General features: G+C 52.0%; 1 long non-coding RNA gene across 1 annotated transcript; it reads right to left on the reverse strand.

Moving 5' to 3' along the window:
• LOC110342830 lies at positions 1-1310 on the reverse strand. Its single transcript, XR_002384993.2, has 2 exons — positions 910-1310; positions 1-753 (listed from the first exon to the last, which is right to left on the reverse strand). It is a non-coding gene; the product is annotated as an uncharacterized LOC110342830 (long non-coding RNA).
• Between the last annotated feature and the right edge of the window lie 655 nt (positions 1311-1965).

Raw genomic sequence — 1965 nt, forward strand, 5'->3', positions numbered from 1 at the left:
TCCAGCCCTTCCTCCCAGGGAAGCTTGCGTTTGCCTGGAGATGCCTGCTGGAGGGCTGTTCACAGCTGTGTTGGCTGAGTATCTGGCCTCCTTCAGGTACTGGTGGCTTTTACCTCTCCAAGCAGCAGGCACCGGCAGCAGAGCCCCTTGATCTGGCTGGTGCTCCCATCTGTCTGGAGTGGGGATAGGAGTTGGTGTCTACCAGCTCACAGTTGCCTCTGCCTCAGGGGATTGCCCTCCTTGGATGGTTTCCACTTTACTGGGAAATAGCTGAGAGGTGGGGGGAGGGGGTGCCTGGGCTGGAGGCATGGCCAAAGACCTCTGCCTGGAGTTCAGAAGCCAGGTCCCTTGCTTGCTTCAAAGTGAGGGAGACAGCTGTGCAGCACCCTGCAGTGGCTTTTATGCAGCAGAGATAACCCGTGGGGTTGGGTTAAGGTGGGAGGAACAACTTGCCTAGTTTTCCTGGGTTGTCCATTTTCGGGAAACCCTTTAGAACTGCTGGCCACTCCATGGCTGTGGGCTTTAGTAGAGTCGGTGTCTCTGTTTAGGTTTGCTTAGTCCCCTGGCTGCTGCCTCTTCTCACCAGGTATCCCCTTTGCACAGTGTGTCACCTTTCTGTCACCGCAACAAAAATCTAAAGTCAACTGAAAGGAGGAGAGGAAAGCTTCGGCCCATCGCCTCTCAGCTCTTGGCTTTGGGCTGAGCTTGAGTGGGGGCAGCATGTGGTGGAGAAGGCTGCATACCTCATGACTGCTAGAAGGGAAAGAGAGATGGAAATGACTTGGGTTCCTCAAGTGACCTAGTGACCCCGCTTTCTCCCACTAGGTCCCACCTCCCAAACCCTTCCATCATCTCCCAGTATGCTACAAGCTAGGGACCAAGCCTTTAATACATGCGAAAGCTACTCACTTCATGGTAGCCAAGAAGCGCGCAGGGAGAAAAAGACCAAAGTACCATAGTTGCCTCAGAGAGCATGCCCTCATTGACCCTTGAAGACCTTTCACTAGGCTCCACCTCTTAAAGACCCCACCCCCTCCAAGCTTTTAGCATGGCAGCTTGTGACACAGGTGTTTGTGTCAGACCTTTTGCTAGGGAACCCAGGTGAAGCACCGACTGAAACCCCCACCTTGACTCTGAGTTCACACCAGGCGCTTGACCACAGCCAGCTTTCCATTCTTCTATGCCTATGCTTTATGCGTTTTGGGGACTACTCTTAGCAGCTGCCCTGACATCCTGGTGGGGTAGGAGTTATGGGAGAGCAACCTCATTCATTTGTGCCCTTTGGTCTGGAGCCAAGGCCATGCCTTTCAGGTGGCTGTTGCCAGTTTCTCGAAGATCAGTTTCTTATCTTTTGAGAGACAGCACAAGGAAAAAAAAAACCAGGTTCATACAAGGTGGAAGCTTGGTCCTGCCTCAAATTGGTATGCCAGGCTTTGTTGACTCCCCAAAGAAGGCCTTACCCCCTCTGAGGAATGGACAGGGTGGGAGGCTGGGAGCAGGGGGAAGGGTGTGGGAGAAGGGGAGGGAGGGGATCTTGGGGTGGGTCTCAAGCTTCAGAGAATTGGCTCATTGTGTTGTTAGGCAGACCAGTGGTGGGGTTGGGGATTGGCCAGACCTGGCAGCCAGGAAAGTTACTTCTTCATGACCTGTGGGTTCAGTTTCCTCCGTATGAGAAGAGATCTTCATATCAGCATCCCCGAAGGCTATGTTCTTTTCCATACGTCAACACAAGGAAATGAGTGCCCAGACTTCTTTGCCTGTTCAACCTTGTTGCTTGCTTCTACCTCCTGGAATTTTCCAGATGTTTGCTGTGTTTTGGGTTCTCCTCTCTTGTCTCGAACATTGCAGAGCCTGTAACTGAGCCAATGATGCAAGTTTTTTTTTTCTGTCCAGAATTTTCACTGTTCTCCAATTAGTTACAAATCTAAGGCTAAATATACTGACAAGGTGCCCCCCCCATTGTAG

This window comes from Mesocricetus auratus, unplaced genomic scaffold (assembly GCF_017639785.1).
Source record: "Mesocricetus auratus isolate SY011 unplaced genomic scaffold, BCM_Maur_2.0 Super-Scaffold_100033, whole genome shotgun sequence".
Classification (NCBI taxonomy): Eukaryota; Metazoa; Chordata; class Mammalia; order Rodentia; family Cricetidae; genus Mesocricetus; species Mesocricetus auratus.